We start from the raw sequence: 19,942 nt of genomic DNA on the forward strand, positions 1-19,942 counted from the left end.
AACATCTCCTCCATGTGGGTTAGGTCATGCAGGTGCATCTGTCTCCCTGTGGGTAAACCCCTGCTGCCAGCCTCCTGTTATGAGCTACCTTGGCTCGTTTGCCGTGAAGGAGTTCTGAGTAGAGCGCTTGCTTTGTGAGTCTCATGTCTGGCATGCGAACAATGTGGCCTGCCCAACGGAGCTGATCAATGTGTGGTCAGTGCTTCAATGCTGCAGATGTTGGCCTGGTTGAGGATGCTAATGTTGGTGCATCTGTCCTCCCAGGGGATTTGCAGGATCTTGCAGAGACATAATTGGTGGTATTTCTCCAGCGACTTGAGGTGTCTACTGTACATGGTCCATGTCTCTGAGCCATACAGGAGGGCGCGTGATACTATAGCCCTGTAGACCATGAGCTTGGTGGCAGATTTGAGGGCTTGTTCTTTGAACATTCTTTTCCTCAGGCGGCCAAAGGCTGCACTGGTGCATGGGAGGCGATGTTGAATCTCGTCGTCAATATCTGCTCTTGTTGATAAGAGGCTTCCAAGGTATGGGAAGTGGTCCCTCAAAGCCTCCCTGATAAAGTGCAACATTCCCACTGACACCTGGAAGTCACTGGCCAAAGACCGCCCTAAGTGGAGGAAGTGCATCCGGGAGGGCGCTGAGCATCTCGAGTCACATCGCTGAGAGCATGCAGAGATCAAGTGCAGGCAGCAGAAAGAGCGTGCGGCAAACCAGTCCCACCCACCCTTTCCCTCAATGACTATCTGTCCCACCTGTAACAGGGACTGTGGTTCTCATATTGGACTGTTCAGTCACTGAAGGATTCCGGGGACTGCCTATTATGATGATGATGAGCTACTTTGTCCTACAGGAGAGAGGGAAGTGTGTCAGTGAGTGTGGTGCAATTTGGTTGGGTGATGTGGCTGTCATGGTTGAATTGCTGGTAGTGTTTGCATACTGTGCTAAGTGTGTGAGGGTGAGGTGAAGCTATGAATGTGAGGTATAAGTCTTGATTGATAGAGATTGTTGGTAGGTGAGTGAAGGGGGAGTGGTGGATTAAGCAGTGGCTGAATCTAGTGATTCAGTTGTAAGGATATGGCATTTTCAGATGAATTCACTGACCTTAACCACTCGTGTGAGGTCATTAAACTTCTTGCGGCATCTAGGATACACTGCTGACAATGACCACAATGGCGATCTGAATCATTGATGTAAACAACGTCCGCATCCGCATATCTAACGACTATTAATTTTGAATTGTACATTAATAAGAAACATATTGAAAAGTTGAGTAAATGAAGAGTTTTCATTCCACTAAAACGGTCTGACCATCCTCCACATTGTCCACTGTCTCTGACAGTGACTGGCTCGTATCTGTCACGCCACAAGCCTCTGAAGAGCTGACCCAAATGGAACAGAACCCTTTGGGGCACCTCCCATTTCAAACTGTTCAATGCCTATCTTTTGTTTTCTCCCTTCTCACCATTTTTAATGCAATTTCCTTCCCTTCCTTCATTCCCAACACTTTAATCTTCTCCAATACTCACCTGTCTGATACCTTGTCAAATGTTTTCTGAAAGTCTATGTACACCACATTAACTGCATTTCCCCCATTCTCCAAATTATTCCGTCCTCAAAAACTTTATTAGGTTTGCCAAGATCTTCCTTGCTGAACTTGATGTTGGCTGATCTATCAGTGATGTCTGATAGAGGAGACCTTCAGCTAAGTGTCTCATCTGCCCAATGCATTAACAGTCCTTTCTGTAAATCTGCACAATGCAGTGGTCCTAAACAACTGCAAAAATATTGGCCCCTGTGCTAAATCAACTACCTTGTATAGCAATCCTTTAATCTGATACGTCCTCACAAGAAAATTGACTGATATAGTTGAAATAAATTACGAACAAATTTAATTCCCTACTAGATATGTAGCTTATCTAGGGGTCCTTGTGCATGAAACACAGAAAGTTAATATTTAGGTACAGGTAAAACCTTCCTTATCCAGAACTCCCTTATCTGGAACCACCCCTCGTCTGGAACTATTCCCGGCCACCGGATGGTACATGTGCAGAACTCCAACATGAACAAATTGAAGTCCTTCTTTGCTGCCGACTCCCGCAATCGCTGGCCTGACCTCGCGATCCACCGTCCCTCCCCATGATCTCTCTGCCACACTCACAGCCCCAAGCCAGCCAGCCCTGATATTCCCTTTCTCAGTACCTGCACCATCCAATTTAACGTGACCACCCCACATCCAGAAAAATTCCTTATCCAGAAAAGGCCAGGTCTTGAGGGTTCCAGATAAGGGAGGTTCAACCTGCACAGCAAGTAATCAGGAAGGCAAATGGAATGTTGGCCTTTATTGCAAGAGGGATGGAATATAAAAGAAGATAAGAGCAGAAAAGCAACGACATAGGTAAAAAAAAGGGATGAGGTCCTACGAAACGAATTTAAGGAGCTAGGAGCTAATTTAAAAAGTAGGACCTCAAAAGTAGTAATCTCAGGATTGCCACCAGTGCCACATGCTAGTCAGAGTAGGAATCGCAGGATAGCACAGATGAATACGTGGCTTGAGCAGTGGTGCAGCAGGGAGGGATTCAAATTCCTGGGGCATTGGAACCGGTTCTGGGGGAGGTGGGACCAGTACAAACCGGACGGTCTGCACCTGGGCAGGACTGGAACCAATGTCCGAGGGGGAGTGTTTGCTAGTGCTGTTGGGGAGGAGTTAAACTAATATGGCAGGGGGATGGGAACCAATGCAGGGAGACAGAGGGAAACAAAAAGGAGACAAAAGCAAAAGACAGAAAGGAGATGAGTAAAAGTGGAGGGCAGAGAAACCCAAGGCAAAGAACAAAAAGGGCCACTGTACAGCAAAATTCTAAAAGGACAAAGGGTGTTAAAAAAACAAGCCTGAAGGCTTTGTGTCTTAATGCAAGGAGTATCCGTAATAAAGTGGATGAATTAACTGTGCAAATAGATGTTAACAAATATGATGTGATTGGGATTACAGAGACGTGGCTCCAGGATGATCAGGGCTGGGAACTCAACATCCAGGGGTATTCAACATTCAGGAAGGATAGAATAAAAGGAAAAGGAGGTGGGGTAGCATTGCTGGTTAAGGAGGAGATTAATGCAATAGTTAGGAAGGACATTAGCTTGGATGATGTGGAATCTATATGGGTAGAGCTGCAGAACACCAAAGGGCAAAAAACGTTAGTGGGAGTTGTGTACAGACCTCCAAACAGTAGTAGTGATGTTGGGGAGGGCATCAAACAGGAAATTAGGGGTGCATGCAATAAAGGTGCAGCAGTTATAATGGGTGACTTTAATATGCACATAGATTGGGCTAACCAAACTGGAAGCAATACGGTGGAGGAGGATTTCCTGGAGTGCATAAGGGATGGTTTTCTAGACCAATATGTCGAGGAACCAACTAGCGGGGAGGCCATCTTAGACTGGGTGTTGTGTAATGAGAGAGGATTAATTAGCAATCTCATTGTGCGAGGCCCCTTGGGGAAGAGTGACCATAATATGGTGGAATTCTGCATTAGGATGGAGAATGAAACAGTTAATTCAGAGACCATGGTCCAGAACTGAAAGAAGGCTAACTTTGAAGGTATGAGGCGTGAATTGGCTAGGATAGATTGGCGAATGATACTTAAGGGGTTGACTGTGGATGGGCAATGGCAGACATTTAGAGACCGCATGGATGAACTACAACAATTGTACATTCCTGTCTGGCATAAAAATAAAAAAGGGAAGGTGGCTCAACCGTGGCTATCAAGGAAAATCAGGAATAGTATTAAAGCCAAGGAAGTGGCATACAAATTGGCCAGAAATAGCAGTGAACCCGGGGACTGGGAGAAATTTAGAACTCAGCAGAGGAGGACAAAGAGTTTGATTAGGGCAGGGAAAATGGAGTACGAGAAGAAGCTTGCAGGGAATATTAAGACAGATTGCAAAAGTTTCTATAGATATGTAAAGAGAAAAAGCTTAGTAAAGACAAACGTAGGTCCCCTGCAGTCAGAATCAGGGGAAGTCATAACGGGGAACAAAGAAATGGCGGACCAATTGAACAAGTACTTTGGTTCGGTATTCACCAAGGAGGACACAAACAACCTTCCGGATATAAAAGGGGTCAGAGGTTCTAGTAAGGAGGAGGAACTGAGGGAAATCCTTATTAGTCGGGAAATTGTGTTGGGGAAATTGATGGGATTGAAGGCCGATAAATCCCCAGGGCCTGATGGACTGCATCCCAGAGTACTTAAGGAGGTGGCCTTGGAAATAGCGGATGCATTGACAGTCATTTTCCAACATTCCATTGACTCTGGATCAGTTCCTATGGAGTGGAGGGTAGCCAATGTAACCCCACTTTTTAAAAAAGGAGGTAGAGAGAAAACAGGGAATTATAGACCGGTCAGCCTGACAATGGTAGTGGGTAAAATGATGGAATCAATTATTAAGGATGTCATAGCAGCGCATTTGGAAAGAGGTGACATGATAGGTCCAAGTCAGCATGGATTTGTGAAAGGGAAATCATAAGAACATAAGAACATAAGAACATAAGAATTAGGAACAGGAGTAGGCCATCTAGCCCCTCGAGCCTGCTCCGCCATTCAATAAGATCATGGCTGATCTGGTCGTGGACTCAGCTCCACTTACCCGCCCTCTCCCCATAACCCTTAATTCCCTTATTGCTTAAAAATCTATCTATCTTTGACTTGAAAACATTCAATGAGCCAGCCTCAACTGCTTCCTTGGGCAGAGAATTCCACAGATTCACAACCCTCTGGGAGAAGAAATTCTTTCTCAACTCCGTTTTAAATTGGCTCCTCCGTATTTTGAGGCTGTGCCCCCTAGTTCTAGTCTCCCCCACCAATGGAAACAACCTCTCTGCCTCTATCTTGTCTATCCCTTTCATGATTTTAAATATTTCTATAAGATCACCCCTCATCCTTCTGAACTCCAAGGAGTAAAGACCCAGTCTACTCAATCTATCATCATAAGTTAACCCCCTCATTTCTCGAATCAGCCTAGTGAATTGTCTCTGTACCCCTTCCAAAGCTAGTATATCCTTCCTTAAGTAAGGTGACCAAAACTGCACGCAGTACTCCAGGTGCGGCCTTACCAATACCTTATACAGTTGCAGCAACACCTCCCTGCTTTTGTACTCCATCCCTTTCGCAATGAAGGCCAACATTCCATTCGCCTTCCTGATTACCTGCTGCACCTGCAAACTAATCTTTTGGGATTCATGCACAAGGCCCCCCAGGTCCCTCTGCACCACAGCATGTTGTAATTTCTCCCCATTCAAATAATATTCCCTTTTACTGTTTTTTTTCCCAAGGTGGATGACCTCACACTTTCCGACATTGTATTCCATCTACTAAACCTTAGCCCATTCGCTTAACCTATCCAAATCTCCTTGTAGCCTCTCTGAGTCCTCTACACAACCCGCTTTCCCACTAATCTTAGTGTCATCTGCAAATTTTGTTGCACTAGACTCTGTCCCCTCCTCTAGGTCATCTATGTATATTGTAAACAGTTGTGGTCCCAGCACTGATCCCTGTGGCACACCACTAACCACTGATTTCCAACCGGAAAAGGACCCATTTATCCCGACTCTCTGCTTTCTGTTCGCCAGCCAATTCTCTATCCATGCTAATACATTTCCTCTGACTCCGCGTACCTTTATCTTCTGCAGTAACCTTTTGTGTGGCACCTTATCGAATGCCTTTTGGAAATCTAAATACACCACATCCATCGGTACACCTCTATCCACCATGCTCGTTATATCCTCAAAGAATTCCCGTAAGTTAGTTAAACATGATTTCCCTTTCATGAATCCATGCTGCGTCTGCTTGATTGCACTATTCCTATCCAGATGTCCCGCTATTTCTTCCTTAATGATAGTTTCAAGCATTTTCCCCACTACAGATGTTAAACTAACCGGCCTATAGTTACCTGCCTTTTGCCTGCCCCCTTTTTTAAAAAGAGGCGTTACATTAGCTGCTCTCCAATCTGCTGGTACCTCCCCAGAGTCCAGAGAATTTTGGTATATTTTCACAAATGCATCTGCTGTAACTTCCGCCATCTCTTTTAATACCCTGGGATGCATTTCATCAGGACCAGGCGACTTGTCTACCTTCAATCCCATTAGTCTGTCCAGCACTACCTCCCTAGTGATAGTGATCATCTCAAGGTCCTCCCTTCCCACATTCCTATGACCAGCAATTTTTGACATGGTTTTTGTGTCTTCCACTGTGAAGACGAAAGCAAAATAATTGTTTAAGGTCTCAGCCATTAACACATTTCCCATTATTAAATCCCCCTTTTCATCTTCTAAGGGACCAACATTTACTTTAATCACTCTTTTCCGTTTTATATATCTGTAAAAGCTTTTACTATCTGTTTTTATGCTTGACAAATCTTCTGGAATTTTTTGAGGATGTTTCCAGTAGAGTGGACAAGGGAGAACCAGTTGATGTGGTATATTTGGACTTTCAGAAGGCTTTCGACAAGGTCCCACCCAAGAGATTAATGTGCAAAGTTAAAGCACATGGGATTGGGAGTAGTGTGCTGACATGGATTGAGAACTGGTTGTCAGACAGGAAGCAAAGAGTAGGAGTAAATGGGTACTTTTCAGAATGGCAGGCAGTGACTAGTGGGGTACCGCAAGGTTCTGTGCTGGGGCCCCAGCTGTTTACACTGTACATTAATGATTTAGACGAGGGGATTAAATGTAGTATCTCCAAATTTGCAGATGACACTAAGTTGGATGGCAGTGTGAGCTGCGAGGACGATGCTATGAGGCTGCAGAGTGACTTGGATAGGTTAGGTGAGTGGGCAAATGCATGGCAGATAAAGTATAATGTGGATAAATGTGAGGTTATCCACTTTGAAGGTAAAAACAGAGAGACAAACTATTATCTGAATGGTGACAGATTAGGAAAAGGGGAGGTGCAACGAGACCTGGGTGTCATGGTACATCAGTCATTGAAGGTTGGCATGCAGGTACAGCAGGAGGTTAAGAAAGCAAATGGCATGTTGGCCTTCATAGCGAAGGGATTTGAGTACAGGGGCAGGGAGGTGTTGCTACAGTTGGTGAGGCCACACCTGGAGTATTGTGTACAGTTTTGGTCTCCTAACCTGAGGAAGGACATTCTTGCTATTGAGGGAGTGCAGCGAAGATTCACCAGACTGATTCCCGGGATGGCAGGACTGACCTATCAAGAAAGACTGGATCAACTTGGCTTGTATTCACTGGAGTTCAGAAGAATGAGAGGGGACCTCATAGAAACGTTTAAAATTCTGATGGGTTTAGACAGGTTAGATGCAGGAAGAATGTTCCCAGTGTTGGAGAAGTCCAGAACCAGGGGTCACAGTCTAAGGATAAGGGGTAAGCCATTTATGACCGAGATGAGGAGAAACTTCTTCACCCAGAGAGTGGTGAACCTGTGGAATTCTCTACCACAGAAAGTTTGAGGCCAACACTAAATATATTCAAAAGGAGTTAGATGAAGTCCTTACAACTAGGGGGATCAAGGGGTATGGCGAGAAAGCAGGAATGGGGTACTGAAGTTGCATGTTCAGCCATGAACTCATTGAATGGCGGTGCAGGCTAGAAGGGCCGAATGGCCTACTCCTGCACCTATTTTCTGTGTTTCTATGTTTCTAAGTCCTGCTACAACTGTGCAGAGTATTGGTGAGGCCATACCTAGAGTACCGCATACAGTTTCGGTCTCCTTAGCAATATGGTGGTGGAGGATTTCCTGAAGTGTATTAGGGATGGTTTTCGAGACCAATACGTCGAGGAACCAATTAGAGGGCAGGCCATCCTAGACTGGGTGATGTGTAATGAGAGAGGACTAATTAGCAATCTTGTTGTGCAAGGCCCCTTAGAAAAGAGTGACCATAATATGATAGAATTCTTTATTAAGATGGAGAGTGACACAGTTAATTCAGAGACTAAGGTCCTGAACATAAGGAAAGGTAACTTCGATGGTATGAGACGTGAATTGGCTAGAATAGGCTGGCGAATGATACTTAAAGTGTTGACGGTGGATCGGCAATGGCAAACATTTAAAGATCACATGGATGAACTTCAACAATTGTACATCCCTGTCTGGAGTAAAAATAAAATGGGGAAGGTGGCTCAAACGTGGCTAACAAGGGAAATTAAGGATAGTGTTAAATCCAAGGAAGAGGCGTATAAATTGGCCAGAAAAAACCGCAAACCTGAGGAATGGGAGGAATTTAGAATTCAGCAGAGGAGGACAAAGGGTGTAATTAGGAGGGGGAAAATAGAGTATGAGAGGAAGCTTGCTGGGAACATAAAAACTGACTGCAAAATCTTCTATAGATATGTGAAGAGAAAAAGATTAGTGAAGACAAACGTAGGTCCCTTGCAGTCGGAATCAGGTGAATTTATAATGGGGAAGAAAGAAATGGCAGACCAATTGAACAAATACTTTGGTTCTGTCTTCATAAAGGAAGACACAAATAACCTTCTGGAAATACTAGGGGACTGAGGGACTAGTGAGAAGGAGGAACTGAAGGAAATCCTTATTAGTCAGGAAATTGTGTTAGGGAAATTGATGCGATTCAAGGCCGATAAATCCCCAGGGCCTGATAATCTGCATCCCAGAGTACTTAAGGAAGTGGCCTTAGGAATAGTGTATGCATTGGTGATCATTTTCCAATAGTCTATCGACTCTGGATCAGTTCCTATGGACTGGAGGGTAGCTAATGTAACACCACTTTTTAAAAAAGGAGGGAGAGCGAAAATGGGGAATTATCGATCGGTTACCCTGACATCAGTAGTGGGGAAAATGTTGGAATCAATTATTAAAGATGAAATAGCAGCGCATTTGAAAAGCAGTGACAGGATCGGCGCAAGTCAGCATGGATTTATGAAAGGGAAATCACGCTTGACAAATCTTCTGGAATTTTTTGAGGATGTAACTAGTAGAGTGGACAAGGGAGAACCAGTGGATATGGTGTATTTGGACTTTCAAAAGGCTTTTGACAAGGTCCCGCACAAGAGATTGGTATGAAAAATTAAAGCACATGGTATTTGGGGTAATGTGTTGGCGTGAATAGAGAACTAGTTGGCAGACAGGAAGCAGAGAGTTGGGATAAACGGGTCCTTTTCAGAATGGTAGGCAGTGACTAGTCGGGTGCCGCAGGACTCAGTGCTGGGACCCCAGATATTTACAATATACATCAATGATTTAGATGAAGGAATTGAGTGTAATATCTCCAAGTTTGCAGATGACACTAAGCTGGGTGATGGTGTGAGCTGCGAGGAGGATGCTAAGAGGCTACAGAGTGACTTGGACAGGTTAGGTGAGTGGGCAAATGCATGGCAGATGCAGTATAATGTGGATAAATGTGAGGTCCACTTTGGTGGCAAAAACACGAATGCAGATTACTATATGAATGGTGGCAGATTAGGAAAAGGGGAGGTGCAACCAGAGCTGGGTGTCATGGTACATTAGTCATTGAAATTTGGCATGCAGGTACAGCAGGCAGTGAAGAAGGCAAATAGCATGTTGGCCTTCATAGCGAGGGGATTTGAGGATAGGAGCAGGGAAGTCTTACTGCAGTTGTATAGGGCCTTGGTGAGGCCTCATCTGGAATATTGTGTTCAGTTTTGGTCTCCTAATCTGAGGAAGGACATTCTTGCTGTAGAGGGAGTGCAGCGAAGGTTCAGCAGACTGATTCCCGGGATGGCAGGACTGACATATTGAGCAGAGACTGGATCAACTGGGCCTGCATTCACTGGAGTTTAGAAGGATGAGAGGGGCTCTCATAGAAACATATAAAATTCTGACTGGACTGGACAAGTTAGATGCAGGAAGAATGTTCCCGATGTTGGGGAAGTCCAGAACCAGGGGACACAGTCTAAGGATAAGGGATAAGCCATTTAGGACTGAGATGAGGAGAAACTTCTTCACTCAGAGAGTTGTTAACCTGTGGAATTCTCTACCGCAGAGAGTTGTTGTTGCCAGTTCATTGGATATATTCAAGAGGGAGTTTGATATGACCCTTATGGCTAAAGGGATCAAAGGGTATGGAAAGAAAGCAGGAAAGGGTTACTGAGGTGAATGATCAGCCATTATCTTATTGAATAGTGGTGCAGGCTCGAAGGGCCGAAGGGCCAAATGGCCTACTCCTACACCTATTTTCTATGTTCCTATGATATCCTTGCATTGGAGGCAGTTCAGAGAAGGTTCACTTGGTGAATTCCTGAGATGAAGTGGATGACTTATGAAGAAAGGTTGAGCAGGTTGGGCCTGTACTTATTGGAGTTCAGAAGAATGAGAGGTGATCTTATTGAGACATATAAGGTAATGAGGGGCTCGACAAGATTGATGTAGAGAAGATGTTTCCATTCATGGGGGAATCTAGAACTAGGGGGCATAGTTTTAGAATAAGGGGTTGCCCATTTAAAACGGAGATGAGGAGCAATTTCTTCTTTCAGAGGGTTGCAAATCTGTGCCATTCTCTGCCTCAGAGAGCTGTGGCGGCTGGGTCATTGAATATAGTTTTAGGTGGAGATAGACAGATTTTTGAATGATAAGGAAGTAAAGGCTTCGGGGGGGCAGGCAGGGAAGTGGAGCTGAGCCCATGATCAGATCAGCAATGATCTTATTGAATGACAGAGCAAGCTCGAGGGGCCAAATGGCCCACTCTTACTCCTATTTCTTATGTTCTTATGTTTATTGTGTGCTATGGCCCCTCTGCGTCAGTGCTTGGAGATGAAAATTGACCCTGCAGTTACAATCAAAAGAAAGCTCAATTCATCTCTGTGCCAATGTCTTCACATGATTATAGGAAAATAAAAAATGGTTCCATACCCGTGACTCAAGCACAAGCAGTTCGCAAACTCAGTTGAGCCATTGTGAGAATGTGCTAAATATTGGATAGGTGTTTCCTTGTATGAAGGCAGGGAAAATCAGAGGAAGTGACACTTGAGGCTGCCCTCTGTAATTCCCAGTGGATCGTTGTCGGTAGATATTGGCAGGGGTCTGGAAGAAGACCTCTTATCCATCTACTTAGTATGGGACATTGCATTGAGTGTGTTTTTATGTATGGAGAAAGAGTCAGACTGAACACTGTGAGCTCAAAGTAAAGTGTGACCGTAGTCTTTTATTGCAGGTCTCCAGAGTTCCTCTCCTACCTGTGAGGCCTCCTTAAATACCTATGCTCCCAAGGAATTATGGGATTCCTTGGGACTCTAGGGGATGAGCCCTCTGGTGGCTGTACAGAGTAAATACTAGTTTACATATATAACAACACTCCCCCCCAAAGTCAATAGTGTAACTATTTACAATGTGAGTCGATCTGGGGCCCTTCTTGCCCTGGTTGATCGTCTCAGTGTGAAAGCTGATATTGTTGGATCGTTTGTTGGGCTCTCGCTGGACTGCTATGCAGTTGGCCTTGCTCGGCTGCCTGGTGTGTTGGGTCCTGCTGGGCTGCTGTGGATGATGGGTTCTGCTTCGTGGTCAACCATGGTGCCGGTTGCCACGGGTGTGTATGTTGGGGGATCAAAAAAGGTAGGGTCCAAGGTGGGTTGCTCAGGATAGTCTGTGAATCTGAGTTTGATTTGGTCCAAGTGTTTCCGGTGAATGAGTTCATTTGAAAGTTTGACCCAAAACACCATGCTCCTCTCTTTGGCCACGACAGTGCCGGGAAGCCACTTGGGACCTTGTCCATAATTTAAAACAAATACAGGATCATTGATTTCAATCTCGCGTGACACATTTGCGCTTTTATGGTATGTACTTTGTTGAAGCCCCTTGCTCTCTACCTGTTCATGTAGATCAGGGTGAACTAATGAGAGCCTTGTCTTTCGTGCTCTTTTCGTGAGCAGTTGAGCAGGTGGGATCCCATGAGTGAGTGGGGTCTCGTGTGGTAGCTAAGCAGGACTCGGGATAGGCGAGACTGCAGTGAGCCTTCAGTTACCCTCTTCAAGCATTGCTTGATGGTTTGCACTGCTCTCTCTGCCTGACCATTGGACGTGGTTTAAATGGGGCAGATGTGACATGTTGGATCCCGTTACAGGTCATGAATTCTTTGAACTCAGCACTGGTAAAACATGGCCCGTTGGCGCTCACCAGGACGGGTAGGCCGTGGGTGGCAAACATGGCCCGCAGGTTTTCAATAGTGGCAGCGGATGTGCTAGCTGACATTATCTCACATTTAATCCACTTGGAGTACGCATCTACAACCACAAGGAACATTTTACCCAAGAACGGGCCTGCATTGTCGACGTGTACCCTAGACCACTGGTTTGGAGGGCCAAGACCATAATCTTAGTGGCTCCTCCCCCTGGGTGCATTGCTTAACTGCGAGTATGTATTACATCTATGAATGCAGGACTCTAAGTCCGCATCGATACCGGGCCACCACATGTGGGATCTGGCTATCGCTTTCATCATTACGATGCCTGGGTGGGTACTGTGGAGGTCATTGATGAAGGTGTCTCTGCCCTTCTTGGGAACCACTACACGATTGCCCCACAGAAGGCAATCTGCCTGTATAGACATTTCATCTTTGCGCCACTGGAACGGCTTTATCTCTTCCTGCATTTCCACTGGGACACTGGACCAGCTTCCATGAAGCACACATCTTTTGACTAGGGATAATAAGGGGTCCTGGCTTGTCCAGGTTTTGATCTGCCGGGCAGTGACGGGTGATTGCTCAATCTCAAATGCTTCCATAACCATGGCTAAATCTGCGGGCTGCGCCATTTCCACCCCCGTGGTGGGCAATGGCAGCTTACTGAGAGATAGGCGCAGTTTTCTGTGCCTGGCCTGTGGCGGATGGCGTAGTTGTATGCGGACAACGTGAGCGCCCATCTCTGGATGCGGGCCGATGCATTGGTATTTATCCCTTTACTCTTCGAAAACAGAGATATGAGTGGCTTATGGTGAGTTTCCAATTCGAATTTTAGCCCAAAGTGGTATTGATGCATTTTCTTTACCCCATAGACACACGCTAACGCTTCTTTCTCAATCATGCTGTAGGCTCTCTCAGCCTTAGACAGACTCCTGGATGCATAAGCAACTGGTTGCAGTTTCCCAAAATCATTAGTTTGTTGCAATACACACACAACGCCATATGACGATGCATCACATGCTAGTACCAAACGTTTACATGGATCATACAACACAAGCAATTTGTTTGAGCATAACAATTTTCTTGCTTTTACAAAGGCATTTTCTTGGCTTTTGCCCCAAACCCATTCATTTCCTTTTCGTAGTAAGACATGCCATGGTTCTAACAGTGTGCTGAGACCCGGTAAGAAGTTACCAAAGTAGTTCAGGAGTCCCAGAAACGACTGCAGCTCCATCACGTTCTGTGTCCTCGGTGCATTCTCGATTGCCCCTGTCTTCGCATTGGTGGGCCTGATGCCGTCTGCCGCAATCCTCGTTCCCAAGAACTCCACTTCAGGCACCAGGAAAATGCATTTTGAGCATTTTAACCTGAGCTCCGTGCAGTTGAATCGACTAAGAACCTCCTCCAGGTTCTGCAGATGCTCGACTGTGTTCCGACCTGTGACCAAGATGTCATCCTGGAAGACCACGGTGTGCGGGACCGACTTCAGTAAGATTTCCATGTTTCTCTGGAATATTGCCGCTGCTGATTGAATTCCAAACGGGCACCTGTTATAAATAAGAAGACCTTTGTGCGTGTTGATGCAGGTGAGGCCCTTCGATGATTCCTCCAATTCCTGCGTCATGTAGGCTGAAGTCAGATCCAGCTTCGTGAACGTCTTTCCTCCCGCCAGCGTTGCAAAGAGGTCATCGGCCTTTGGTAGTGGGTATTGGTCCTGAAGGGAGAAACGATTGATAGTTACTTTGTAATCGCCACAAATTCTGACGGTGCCATCTACCTTGAGGACAGGAACGATTGGGCTGGCCCTCTCGCTGAACTCGATCGGTCAAATGATGCCCTCTCATTGCAGCCGGTCTAGCTCGATCTCTACCCTTTCTCTCATCATGTACAGTACTGCTCTCGCCTTGTGATGGATGGGTTGCGCCCCCGGAATTAGGTGGATCTTCACTTTTGCTCCTTGAAATTTCCCGCTGCCTGGTTCGAACAGCGAAGGGAACTTGTTTAAGACCTGGGCACACGAACTGTTGTCAGCGGGCGATAGCGCTCGGATGTTGTCCCAGTTCCAGCGTATCTTTCCCAACCAGCTCATGCCGAGCAGCGTGGGACCATCGCCCAGTACCACCCAGAGTGGTAGCTTGTGCACCACTCCTTTGTAGGAGACCTTTACGGTAGCACTGCCGATTACAGGAATCAGTTCTTTCATGTCAGTTCTTAGTTTCGTATGAATTGGAGTTAAGACAGGCCTTGAGGCCTTGTTGCACCACAATCTTTCGAAAATCTTTTTGCCCATGATGGACTGGCTCGCGCCCATGTCCAGTTCCATTGACACTGGGAGTCCATTTAGTTCAACATTCAGCATTATTGGGGGGCAATTCGTGGTGAATATGTGCACCCCATGTACCTCAGCTTCCTCGGTCTGAGGCTCTGGTTCGTCGTAATCCTCTGTGGATCTGTCCTCCTCTGCAACATGGTGGTTTGCAGATTTAGCAGGATTAGCAGCTCGCCTGCGCACACGTTGGAGGTGTCCCATTGTTCCACAGCCCTTGCAAACATACCCTTTGAATCAGCATGAATGGAAAAGATGATCACCTCCGCAGCACCAACAAAGTGTTAATGGTCTTGCATTCATCACCCTTGATGGTGGACTCTGAGACATCTGCGGACATGTAGCTGCAGGCATGTGTGACCTGCCCTGTACGTTGCAATTCGAAAACAACATCACTTTGTTCACAGTACTTGTAGCAGCACTTGTGTGCTAGGAGATTTGCTTCGTATTGTCACTGGTGGCAATGAACGCCTGGGCTATCGCTATGGCCTTACTCAAGGTTGGGGTCCCTACAGTCAAAAGTTTGCGAAATATGGTTTTGTGGCCAATGCCAAGCACGAAAAAGTCTCTGAGCATGTGCTCTAAATGTCCTTCAAATTCACAATATCCTGCAAGGAGTCTTAGCTCAGCGACATAACTCGCCACTTTCTGGCCTTCAGATCTTTTGTAGATGTAGAACCGGTACCTCGCTATCAGAACACCTTCCTTCGGGTTCAAATGCTCTCAGACCAGTGTGCACAAATCAACATATGATCTCTCCATGGGTTTCACTGGAGTGAGCAGATTCTTCATGAGGATATACGTTGGTGCCCCACAGACGGTGAGGAGGATTGCCTCTCGTTTGGCAGAGTTCTCTTCCCCATCTAGCTCATTGGCCATGAAATATTGGTCGAGTCGCTCCACAAAAGTTTCCCAATCATCTCCCTCCAAGAATTTCTCCAGGATGCCCACTGTTTTCTGCATCTTTGGGTTGGCTATCTGTATCTTGTCGCCAGTTGTTATGTATGGAGAAAGAGTCAGGCTGAACACTGTGAGCTCAAAGTAAAGTGTGACCTTAGTCTTTTATTGCAGGTCTCCAGAGTGCCTTTCCAATCTGTGAGGCCTCCTTAAATACCTGTTCTCCCAAGGGATTATGGGATCCCTTGGGACTCCAGGGGATGAGCCCTCTGGTGGCTGTACAGAGTAAATACAAGTTTACATATATAACAGAATGGGTGTGCAGTATTCTCTGGAATAATTCCGGTACACTGGAAACTTGCCAGTAACAGCGCTGGCCAAAACTAACCCGCTGAGAGAACGCACTATTTTTGTGCTGCCTGCGAGTTAACATCAGCGGTGCAGAGAATTTGTGCTGTAATGCGGTCTTTCCAGCGCTAAGCTCAGCAGTCGGCGGAAGGTTGTGTCTGTGTCCTGTTTGCAGTGAAGAATGGGGAAAAAAACGAGTGACCTGTAGGTCATCTATGGCTGAACTTGTTACAACAATATCAACTGCCACCCGATGTTTGTTGACTTTTTAATAGTTCAGGAAATGAATGCATGATAAATAATTGGTTATGGAATTTTGATTAAATTAATTGTAATTGTTAAAATATTAAGCAGTTGAGTATAGATTTGCTAGGGGGTGATGTTCTGCTGACGCCATCATAAAGATAAAAGAGATCTTATCAGAGATGATCTTCAAATGTTGCAGTGGCGTTCTAGGCAATCTGATGCTCTTTAGGAATTAGGTTTTTTATTTGTTGGGAATTTGCCCAAGGATTTGATGGGTATTCAATTCTGAACTAAAAACCTGTTTCACAAGGTTTCACCCATTGATTTACTGACCCACAATTACTGTATAGCTCCCGGAAAGTCAGAAAATGCAACCCCCTCCCCCACTGATGAGAGTATCAAAGAACCTTGGCAAAGGAGGCATTTGAAGTTCCGGCATCCATCTGAGCTGCTTTCCACTCGTCAGCCTCCACCTTCGTCTAAAATCTGCCAAGGCCTGGCTGCCTTACAATTGTCAGTTGAAGCATCCTCATGGCTGTTAACACTGCTGAAGTGCTGTTAATGGCTGCTGCATGGGAGTGCTTTAGAGAGGGCGGCAAGAGGAGCTGCGATATCCAAAATGGAAGAGTGGGCGTCATTTCGCCTTTGCATGCGAATTGATGTCTCAATCCGACTCATTACAATACTTTCATTTAGTGCATGCAACGACAGTACTGCCGACCTTCTGAAAATGGCAGCCACCGCGGGACCCGCAAGCAATGGGCAAAAATGTGGTAGCCGACATTTTTTCCCCCGAATTGGGTGTCAATGGCCGGCGGTAAGACCTCGAATTTTTAGCCCATGGAAGGTTAAGGGGTGATTTGATTGAGGTTTTTAGGATTTTGAAAGGAATAGACAAGGTAGATAGAGTGAAACTTTTTCTGCTGGTGGGGGAGTCTGGAACAAGGGGTCATATCCTTAAAATCAGACCCATTGTGTGAAGAAGTTTTTCCAAACTTCAGGAGAGAGGTTAGGAACCAGTTCTTCATGCAATGGGTGGTAGAAGTGTGGAACTCTCTACCACAAAAAGCAGTAGATGCTACCTCACAAAATAATTTTAAATCTGAGATCGATAGATTTTTGTTGAACAAGGATATAAAAGTATATGGAGCCAAGCCAGATGAATAGAGTTAATCTACAGATCAGCCATGATCTAATTGAATGGTGAAACAGGCTTGAGGGGCTGAATGGCCCTGATCCTATGTTTTTATGTTTCTGGGGGCTAGAACCTCTACTTTTGTGGTTATCGCCCTGCGTGGGCGTTAAAAAAAGGGTTTTCAGATCGCCAGCTTCTCGGGGAGTGGCTGCTTTGGGAGGAAGGAGGGAGACTTTAGAGCTTCACAGCTAGTAGGCAAACTAAAATTAGCTGTTACCAGCCACATATTTGCCTGAATTTGGCCTATAAGAGAGGGAGAGGAGGAGGCATCACAGCACGCTGTGGAGACTGACGCTGGAGAGAGCAGTGAGGTGGGAGAGGAGCACATTGGAGGGCACAAAAGAGCCAGGAGGTTCTCGGATGAGGCAAATGCCTCCCTCCTGCAGGAGGTCGAGTCACGCTGGGTTGATTTGACACAGGGAGGGCGTGGGAAGCCCACCCCAAAGACATACCAGAAGATATGGACCGAGATAGCAGAGGTGGTCTTGTCGGTGACTAATGAGGTGCGTGAGGGCAACCAATGCCGCAAATAATGGAACGAACTTGTGGGATCCGCAAGAGTAAGTATTACATTGATTTACATGTATTCTGTATTTATATAATTTGATTTGTAACAAACATGAGTGACTATCATCAGATGAGAGGTCTTTCACTTTTACCGGGAACTTAATGTGTATAGGCCCAACCTACTCAATCTATCCTCATAAGTCAACCCCCTCAGCTCTGGTATCAACCTAATGAACCTTCTCTGAATAGCCTCCAATGCAAGTATATCCTTCCTTAAATACTGATACCAAAACTGTACGCAGTACTCCAGGTGTGGTCTCAGCAATACCCTGTACAGGTGTTATTGTGTTCATAACACAGATGAGGCTGCACATAGGGAGGTTAAAGAAACAGTGACTTCAGTCTTTATTAAGACACTCCAGAGTGAGAAACAGGCCTTAGGGGCCGGCTTATATGCAGTGCTCCCAATGGACGCTGGGATCCCTTTGGACTTCAGGGGATGAGCTCCCTGGTGGCGGAACATGGGAGTGTATGCTTTACAGAAACACAACATCACTTCCCGCCCAAAGTCAAAGTGAAAACTATTTACAAGGTGAGGTGGTCGGGAGCCTTTCTTTCCCTGATGGACCGCCTCGGTAAAAATGTCTGTTCTGGTGTGTTGGCCGTGCCCTCGATGGGCTGGCGTGTTGTTGGCCCTGAAGGGTTGCTAGGCGAGCCTGGCCTTGCTGGGATGTTGGATGTGATGGGTTCGATTTCCTGGTCCGGTGTGGTGTCGTTGATCCTTTGGGTGTGTGTTGTGGGCTCGAAAAAGGTGGTGTCTGCTGTGGGTTGTTCAGGGCAGTCTGTGAACCGCAGCCTCGTTTGGTCCAGATACTTTCTGCAAATTTGTCCATTGTCTAGTTTGACTACAAACACCCTATTTCCTTCTTCAGCTATCACAATGCCCGCGATCCACTTGGGACCATGTCCATAGTTTAGCACATGCAGAGGGTCATTCAGATCAATTTCCCACGACACAGTGGCACGACCATCATTTACATTTTGGTGCTGCCGCCTGCTCTCTACCTGATCATGCAGGTTGGGGTGAACGAGCGAGAGTCTGGTTTTAAGTGTCCTTTTCATGAATAGCTCAGCCGGGGGCACCCCTGTGAGCGAGTGGAGTCTCGTGCGGTAGCTGAGCAGTACTCGGGACAGGCAGGTTTGGAGTGAGCTTTCTTTGACTTGTTTAAGGCTCTGTTTGATTGTTTGTACTGCCCGCTCTGCCTGCCCATTGGAGGCTGGTTTAAATGGGGCCGAGGTGACATGTTTGATCCCATTGCGGGTCATGATTCGGCACTGGTGAAACATGGCCCATTGTCACTGACCAGTATGTCAGGCAGGCCGTGGGTGGCAAACATGGCCCTCAGGCTTTCAATGGTGGCGGTGGCGGTGCTTCCCAACATTATTTCACATTCAATCCATTTTGAAAAAGCACCCACCACCACCAGGAATATTTTACCGAGAAACGGGCCCGCATAGTCGACATGAATCCTCGACCATGGTCTGGAGGTCCAGGATCACAAACTTAGTGATGCTTTTCTGGGCGCGTTGCTCAACTGAGCACATACACTGCTTTGCCATACACAGGACTCTAAGTCAGAGTCGATAGCGGGCCACCACACATGGGATCTGGCTATCGCTTTCATCATTACTATACCCGGGTGTGTGCAGTGGAGATCCGAGATGAACGTCTCCCTGCCCTTTTTGGGTCGCACTACGCGGTTACCCCACAACAGGCAGTCTGCCTGAATGGATAGCTCATCCTTTCGCCGCTGGAACGGCTTGATTAGCTCTTGCACTTCAACGGGGATGCTGGCCCAGCTCCCATGCAGTACTAGGGACAGCAGAGGATCTTGGCTGTTACAATTCCTAATCTGGCGGGTCGTGACAGGTGAGATATCATTTTCAAATGCTTCCATGACCATCAACAAGTTTGCAGGCTGCGCCATTTCCACTGCCATGGTGGGCAATGGTAGCCGACTGAGAGCATCCGCACAGTTCTCGGTGCCTGGCCTGTGGCGGATGGTATAGTTATACGCTGATAGCGCGAGTGCCCACCTTTGTCTGCAGGCTGGGACATGAGTATTTATCCCCTTGTTTTCAGTGAACAGGGATGTGAGGGGCTTGTGATCGGTTTCCAGCTCAAATTTGAGGCCAAACAGGTACTGATGCATTTTCTTTACCCCGAACACACACGCTAATGCCTCTTTCTCAATCATGCTGTAGGCCCTCTCGGCCTTAGACAAGCTCCAGGAGGCATAGGCGACAGGTTGCAA

The sequence above is a fragment of the Pristiophorus japonicus genome, chromosome 5 (genome assembly GCF_044704955.1).
Source record: "Pristiophorus japonicus isolate sPriJap1 chromosome 5, sPriJap1.hap1, whole genome shotgun sequence".
Classification (NCBI taxonomy): Eukaryota; Metazoa; Chordata; class Chondrichthyes; family Pristiophoridae; genus Pristiophorus; species Pristiophorus japonicus.